This window comes from Macaca mulatta, chromosome 16 (genome assembly GCF_049350105.2).
Source record: "Macaca mulatta isolate MMU2019108-1 chromosome 16, T2T-MMU8v2.0, whole genome shotgun sequence".
NCBI classification, from domain to species: domain Eukaryota; kingdom Metazoa; phylum Chordata; class Mammalia; order Primates; family Cercopithecidae; genus Macaca; species Macaca mulatta.
This window is the reverse complement of record NC_133421.1, coordinates 12,506,189-12,513,896: the sequence shown is the minus strand read 5'-3', so window position 1 is coordinate 12,513,896 and position 7,708 is coordinate 12,506,189. Positions and strand designations below refer to the sequence as shown.

Genomic DNA, 7,708 nt, shown 5'->3' with positions numbered 1-7,708 from the left:
ACGGGAACCCACCAGGGACATCGGCTCTTCCTGTCCCAGACAAGATGAGACTCGGCAGACTAACGTCAAATCTCATCACTCCTCTGGGCCTCGGTCTTCTGCTCTGTAAAATGGCCATAGTGGGTAGGGGTGGGGTGGTCTTGTCAGAGCAGGATGACCTGACCGTCTGTGATCTCAAGCTCTGACCACGTGCAAGGCCTCTGCTGGGATTGACAGGGACAAAAACAAAACAAAACAAAACAAAAGCCTCATTCTTCAAGTCACATTTCAAACCTGTAATGGGAGACTTTAAAAAACAAACAAACAAAAAAAAGTCAGTGAAAAGTAGAGAGCCACTGGTCACAGGGTAGGTTGGAGGGAAGATGCATTACTGGTCAGGAAGAACAAGAGAACCCAGGAAGATCTGGGAAGGTTCCCAAGTGGGATGTCTTGAAGAGTAAGATTCAGGTGCATAGGGGTGTGGGGACCAGCCCGAGCTGAGCCACATGTGCGTGGTGTGTGTGGGAGCCTCCCACGCTGGTAAGACCAGAGCATCCGTGCACTGAGAGACGTCCTACTCTTGCTGCCAAAGAACGGTCACTATCCCTGTCTACCAGCGGGACTCCCACAGGGTCGGGAATCCTGCAGGAATTGGGACTCTCTGGCTCAGGAGGCACACATGTGCTTCAGGGCACAAAGCAGCTTGGGGACCAGGTCTTCCTGCAGCCCCTTCTATGGAGTGTTTTCTGATCTCCACCCTAGTGCTTGACTCTCAACTCTGCTCTCCTCTGCCTCAGGACAGCTGATTGCCCTTCACCCTCACAATGTCAGCATCCCGGTGGCTGCTTCTGCCTCGTGATAGATGTGCATTGTCCCCTCTCTCTGCATTTTTTATTTTCCTTTGGCACCTGTTAACCTAAAAAAAAAATGTATAGATTTGGAAAAGAGAGGGGAGACTATTTCTTGTGAGGGATTACATCCTGCAAGGTGGCCATCCGGTAGGCTGGGAAATACAGCCACCAGCCAAGACCAGAGACAAGCATTTCAAAGGAGTAGGGGTTAGGGCAGGAGCTTTATGCTGACTGGGTTGCCTGAACATACATATTCATAAAGGTGGTCCCCACACATGCATATTGAACAAGCATGCATGTAACATAAGACCCATGTTCACCTTAGGGTGGAGACTTAATATTTCAATATATGACAATTAGGCATAATATGTCATAAAGTCTTTTCAGGACATGAAGGCACTCAACTGCACAGCCTCTGTAAACTGGCCAGAACCAGTCCATGGTTGGTGGTGGTCTTCTTATCTGGAGAAAGTTCCTGAAATCAGTCTCTTGTCCAACCGAAGCTGTAGTCATGGCTGGTGGAACAGGGGATCAGTCAGTGTCTGTGGGCTGGATGAATTGTCATTGTTTTCATATTGTTTAACTTGAAGCCAGTGCTTGTTCAGCTGCTAGAGAAAAATAAAACTCTTGTGGCAGTTAGAACGTAGTTTATTATTTAGGTGTAGCCTGCATGACTTAACCCTTCCATGGTATGGCCTTAAGTACTGTTTATAATTTGATATTCTATTGTCAGTCTGATGATCCCTATTTTAACATTAATGCTGATGAGTTATTGTGTCTAAACCACAAAAGGGTGGGGTATAAGGAGATGTGTTTTGCCTCCCTTTCCATCATGGCTGGGAACCCAGTTCTTAAGTTTACTGTGGGGTCTCCTTGGCCAAGAGAGGATCTGTCCAGTCGGTTGTGGGGGGGCTCAGGATTTTTTTAGCTTATACCCGCTGCAGCAATGAATAATTTCCTACCCACATAGCGAGTTAAGATCCTCATAAAGGTGAACCTGATTAGATGTGAGGAGAGACACACGTCACTGATCAGATCTTCGATCATGTGTCTAGTACAAGTCAAATTAGACACACGTGGCATAGAACAAGGACACCTGTCAGTAACTTTCTGCAGCCATTTGCCTCAACAAGCAGTCGTAGGCAAGGACTTCTCAGGGAGGTTTATGGTGTCAGGTTGATTGGCATCGCTAATGTGAAAAACATATAGAGACAAAAGTAAATATTCTGTGTGGGCCCCACGGTCTCTCTCACAACTACTCGACTCTGCAATTGTGGCACAAAAGCAGCCACAGACAACACATAAATGAATGCACGTGGCTGTGTTCCAATAAAGCTTTGTTTATGGATACTAAAATTTGAATTTCACATAATTTGGATGTGTCACAAAATACTCTTTTTTTTCTCCAAACATTTAAAGATGTGAAAACCATTTTCAGTTTGTGGACCACATATAAACAGGCAGCAGGCCAGATGGGCCCACGGGATGTAGTTTGCCAACTCTTAGTTTATGTCTGTGGTTTTCAAATCATGGTCCCTGGATAAGCAGCCTCCACATCACCTGGAAACTTGTCAGACTTGAGATTTCTCAGTTCCAACCTCGGGTCTATTGAATTAGAAAGAGGGGGTAGCCCTCCAGGTGATTCTGATCCACAGTCAAAGTTTGTGGATCACTGGTCCAGAATTTGAATGTCTACCAAAATCGCCTGGAGGGCAATTTTGCCCAGGGGAGCATCTGACTCTAGGAAGTGGGGATGGAAAACTCAATTGCTGGATTGTCAGCACAGCCGACTTTTCCCCAAACTACAGCTTCTCTTCATATTAACTGGCTTAATAAATTATCACCTATCTATGGGTTTAAAATAATTAGTAAGACTGTGGCCCATTCTCTCCAACTCCAGGGAAAAGGATAAATTTGACCAGGATGTTTGTTGATCATCCAGCCTTCCTTATTTATGTATTCCCAATATGTGTCTATATTTATTGGAACCTTCTGGCTTTTGTACTCTGACAGTTTATGACCCATCGCCTAATTTAAGAGTATTGGGTAGAGATAAGTGACTTTCTACCCCTTTCTGCCATTCTCTCCAACATTTGCAACACACTGATTTCCCTCTCCTTCTTTCTCTCCTCTTCCCACTTCTTCTTGCCCTTAGCTTGTTAAAATAAGCTCAATAATAATAACTAACCCTTAGTGATGTTTATTTCATGCCAGGTACCGTTCTCAGCCTTGTATTGACATAACTGATCCTGACAAGAAAACTATGAAGAAGGTAGGATTATTACCCCTGAGAAACTGAGGCACAGTGAGCTTAAACAATTGCCTAACGTCAAACAACTGATAACTGGAAGAGCCTGGCAGTCTGATTTTGGTTCCTTGCTCCTACCATTATGGATTTATTACCCCTTAGCCCTGCCGTAGATTCACTAAGCCTGGGGAAAAAACATCACTAGAAGATGCAAAGATGCTTCCTCAGATTTGTATTCAAAATGTGAAAGGTAAAACTTTTCAAGGAAAACATCTTCATGACCTTGGGGTAGACAAAGATTTTTTTAAATGGGACACAAAAGGGCTAAGCATAAAGACAAGAAAAGTTGCTAAATTGGTCAACACTAAAGTTAAGAACCTCTACTTATCCAAAGACACCAGTTAGAGCATGAAAAGACAAGCCACATGTTTTAATGGTCAAAATATTTGAACAGTCTGGTCACAGGTGAGGTTATCCAAATGGCCATTAAATATATTTTTTAAAAGGCTCCAACTTTATCAGTCTTCAGGAAGATGCTAATTAAATCAGTGATCTGATACACTGCACCACCACCAAACAAAAATCTAAACTTTTGTTTTTTAATAAGTGTTTATGAGAATGTGCAGCACCAGAGCGCCCACACACTGGTGTCGGGAATGTAAATTGTTGCAATCACTTTGGAAAGCTATTTGGCCGCATTCACTAGAGCTTAACGTAGGCATACCCGATGGCCCAGCAATCGGGTATGCAATACTATCATTGCTCTATAGTATTCCATTCCTAGGCATTTGTCTCAAAGAAATGTGTGCATGTGTTCACCAAAGAAATGTACTGGAAGTCTCACAGCAGCATCCCAAATGGAAAGTACCCAAATACGCATCAACAGAAGAATGGATAAATAGTAGTATATATACAGAATGGAATGCTACAGAGCAATGATACATGACAGCAACGCAACTACACACAATATGGATGAATTAATCTTACAAAGAATGTTGAGCAAAATAAGGCACACACTACACCCCTACACACACACACACACACAGAGAGAGAGAGAGAGAGAGAGAGAAAGAGAGAGAGAGAGAGAGAGAATCTACACTATTAGAAGTTGGAATAGTGGTTCCCCTTGTGGCACGGAAATAGAGAGGTTAGTGACTAGGAAAGGAGGCATGAGGGGTTTCTAGAGTTCTAGTCATATTGTTTTTTACTTGAGTACTGGATACACAAATATATTAAGTTTGTGAAAATTCATTGTATGGTATCCTCCTATGTACTTTTCTGAAGTATGTTGTACTTCAGTGAAACATTTATGAAATACTTCTATTAAATAAACAGGTGCCTACACTTTATACCTGTTCCAACTGTCCTGAGGTCGCAACACGCTTGGAATTTCTAACCCCATGTGTAGATAATTGCTGGAAGCCTTTTACGGATTTCTCATTAAGTGAGCAGTTAAGCTCAGAAAAATCCCCAGATTCTTGGCTTGGAGTAACAAAGATCCCCATACTGAAGCAACTTCCAAGCATGTTCCAAGCTGAGTTAAATCTTTCAAACATCACTTGTTCTGGCTCCGTGGAGAGAGAATTCTGTAGTCCAATTCATCTCCTACATCCTGACTGTTAGCAAACTTCCCTTTTTTTTTTTTTTTTTTTTTTTTCTTTTTTGAGACAGAGTCTTGCTCTTATCGCCCAGGCTGGAGTGCAGTGGTGCGATCTTGGTTCACTGCAACCTCCACTTCCCAGGTTCAAGCGATTCTCCTGCCTCAGCCTCCTAAGTAGCTGGGACTACAAGCATCCACCACCATGCCTGGCTAATTTTTGTGTTTTTAGAAGAGACGGGGTTTTGCCATGTTGACCAGGATGGTCTCGAACTCCCGACCTTGTGATGCTCCCGCTTCACCCTCCCAAAGTGCTGGGATTACAGGCCTGAGCCACCGTGCCCGGCCTAAGCTTCCCTTCTTAAATAAGAAACTCTCTTTCTGATTAGGCTAACAGGGAAAGTATTTCCTAAGCCTTGGCACTGCATCATGACATCCAAACAGACACTAAGTGAACTAAGATCACTGACATCCATGAAGATCAGAGGCTAAAAACAAGTTGTTTGGACAACATGTTTTGTTTGGCGATGTGGTATTGTGTTTTAAATGTGAATTAGCTGCCAATGTTTTTAAATGAGATTTCACCTAAAACTCTAGATTTCTGGTTTCTCTGGAAAAATCAAGTGTCACTTATCTCCCCAAGGCCCACCCCCAGCCCTCTCCCCTTGGCTACATTAGGTCCTCAGCCTCTGTAGACATAGGGTTGCAACTCATGTAGAAAATCTCAATAAACAATGACAAAAAAGGTCCTTGTTCTGATGGACTTTATAAGATATGATACCGGACATTTTATTAATTGGATCAATTAATATTGATGGGTCAGGTCCTATATTGATGGGTCAGGTCCTTAAATTACCAAACCAGTAATTTAAGCATTTGGACCTGGTTTCAGCATTGCTAAAATAACAGAATGGTAGAGATTTTCTAAAGTCTTCTTCAGCTTTAGATTTTGATTCCTCTGTGATTGCAATTAACTGGAGAAGTGTTATGTAATGATCTTTCAGGAGTAGGCCAAGCATTCCAAAATAGCATATGAACCTACGCACGTGTAGTCAACCTCCTGCGTGGTTACTGGGGTCTGCCCTGGCCTTGCTCCTTGTGAGCCTCCGTTTAGTAGCCATAGGAAAAGAGAGACTATTTAGAAAGCATTCAACCATCAGAGCTTTATTTAAAGAAGTCGAGAATGGTTTCATTTTAGAAACCTCAACAAATTTCCCATTTTTTACACCAGGACCTAGAAGTCCCCAACTAGCCTCGCCCCAGATCTACTGAATAAGTTGGCTTTTTTTTTTTTTTTTGAGATGGGGTCTCGCTCTGTCACCCAGGCTGGAGGTCAATGGCGTGGTTTCGGCTCACTGCAACCTCTGCCTCCCAGGTTCAAGGAATTCTCCTGCCTCAGCCTCCCGAGTAGCTGGGATTACAGACGCCCACCACCACACCCAGCTAATTTTTGGATTTTCAGTAGAGATGGGGTTTCACATGTTGGCCAGGCCGGTCTCAAACTCCTGACCTCGGGTGATCCGCCCGCTCGGCCTCCCAAAGTGCTGAGATTACAGGTGTGAGCCACCGTGTCCCGCCTCAGTTGGCATTTTAACAAGATCCTCAGGTGATTTATATGTCATTCATATTTAAGACATGCTGTTTTGGAAGATACCCTGGAAATATCTATCCGCGACAATCCACCTTCATCTGCCTATCCCAACCAACAGTCAGGAGGCCATGGACTGACAGCAGGCTTGTTCCCAATCCTCCTCTAACAGCAACCAATCTCATGGATGACATTCATTCACACCCATGTTCCCAGGGACAAACCCAAAGCGTGCTCTCCCGACTCCTGGTGAACCTACCTTTTCTCTCCTACTCAAGAAAGCACCTTGGAATTCTAGTGAGTGAAGGTGACTGTTCCAGATTTTCAAAAGTGAATAAGGTACATCCTGTCCTCGTGTCACTACTATTGAGCAACAAATTACTGGAACCCTCTTCACAACTACTCATGACACACCAATGGAAGGAGACATAGAGCTGAGAACTGCAAGCAGGAGCCTGGGAAGAAGAGCATGACCCTGGGAGGAGGGAAAGCGGGACTGCCTGGTGCCCTTCCAGGCAGATGCTAATGAATCTTTCCAGCCCTTAACCTCCCTGCCAGAGAAGCAAGCTGGTAATGTGATGAGCTGTCACTGTTCATTATGGGGACAGTCAATGAGCCTAGAAGTGTTTGCAGGCATGAACAAGCTGTGGGGGCAGCATTAGAGGAGGAGTGCTGGGGCAGAGGGCTGAGGAAGGCAGGCAAGGGACCGGGAGCAGCCCATCCCAAGTCAGCCCCTGCCCAGTGTGTCTGCTGGGCAGCCTGTCCCTACACAAGCTGTAAAGGGCATTGCTTCCTGCACACTGACATAGGGGCTGGCCTGGGGGGATCATGAGCCAGGCAGGGTCTACCTACTAACCACCTGAAAGAATGAACCTGGGAGTCTCTCCAAGTGCCCCAGCAGCTCTAAGACAGGAGCTATGGGAGAAAAGAGAAAATAGATGGGACTGTTGGCCAGGAGGAAGGACCAAGGGATTCTGCTGGTCTTTGTGAGGATTCTACTCTCCTCCAGGTAAATCAGAACCACCCCCCACCCAATCCATGTCTCATGTAAGTCCTGGATCTGACAGCAGGATGGAACAAGATTTGATCCGTTCAGATCCCTGTAATCAGAAATAGGGTAAGTATTTCTTTGTCACAAATTGAAGCCCCAAATGGTCAAATGATTCACCCAAGGTCATTGGACTAAAACTGTGTGGAAAAGAGAATAATCAGAACTCTGTTGCATTTCTGTCCTCTGATGTGGGATGTTTCCATAGCCCAGAGACCTGTGACAGTGGCAGCTTCGGGGCAAGAAGCAGGAGGGTGAGCCATCTGCACATCTGGCTAAGTTTCCTGTATATTCCTCTCTTGGGATGCATTCCCCCTACTCCCTAGGTCCAGGCCGAGCCTCCTTCCCCCATGAAGCTTACCCTGACCCCCGGTCACCCCCACGGCACTTGTGTTTG

The 7,708-nt window shown here is 44.8% G+C and overlaps 1 long non-coding RNA gene across 1 annotated transcript in view; it reads right to left on the bottom strand.

Annotated features, from left to right (window-relative positions):
* Positions 1 to 453: 453 nt before the first annotated feature.
* LOC144335337 (uncharacterized) overlaps positions 454 to 7,708 on the bottom strand; it is a 273,701-nt gene continuing 266,446 nt past the window's right edge. The window contains exon 6 of the long non-coding RNA XR_013406113.1: positions 454 to 1,438. This is a non-coding gene — a long non-coding RNA (uncharacterized LOC144335337). The remainder of the gene's footprint in view (positions 1,439 to 7,708) is intronic.